Here is a 394-nt window from a genome sequence, read left to right as displayed (position 1 = left end):
GAGGAGCTCCAGGTGTTTCAAAGTGTGTCTTGAGATGACTGTGTTTCATTTTATACATTTCATCATTGTCACTCAGTATGTAGTTTTGGCAATTAATTAATATTGAATCACTTACCTTTTGATGCTATCTGTTATCTTCTCGTCTGATTGATTGCACGCTGGATTTTGAGTCTCTGTAGATCCAGTTTCAAATAGTATTTCTGTGAAGAAAAGAAGAAGCCAAGTTAAGGTGTGTAAGATGGTTTTTTGAAAGTTTTAGGATCAAAAGACAATTAAAACTTCTACCGCTATCGGCTCTGAAGCGCTTTTCAGGTATCATCGAAAACTCAAAGTCATATTCATGGTGCTCCCACGGTCTCTCTTCCGCTACTGGTTCGAGCCCTCTTCTTGGTGA

General features: G+C 38.6%; 1 long non-coding RNA gene across 1 annotated transcript; it reads right to left on the bottom strand.

Annotated features, from left to right (window-relative positions):
* Nucleotides 1-3: 3 nt before the first annotated feature.
* Nucleotides 4-374, bottom strand: LOC104775206. The gene is made up of 3 exons (XR_765760.2): nucleotides 286-374; nucleotides 116-200; nucleotides 4-38 (listed from the first exon to the last, which is right to left on the bottom strand). It is a non-coding gene; the product is annotated as an uncharacterized LOC104775206 (long non-coding RNA).
* Between the last annotated feature and the right edge of the window lie 20 nt (nucleotides 375-394).

The sequence above is a fragment of the Camelina sativa genome, unplaced genomic scaffold, assembly GCF_000633955.1.
Source record: "Camelina sativa cultivar DH55 unplaced genomic scaffold, Cs unpScaffold10097, whole genome shotgun sequence".
Taxonomy (NCBI): Eukaryota; Viridiplantae; Streptophyta; class Magnoliopsida; order Brassicales; family Brassicaceae; genus Camelina; species Camelina sativa.
This window is presented reverse-complemented; position numbering and strand designations above follow the sequence as displayed.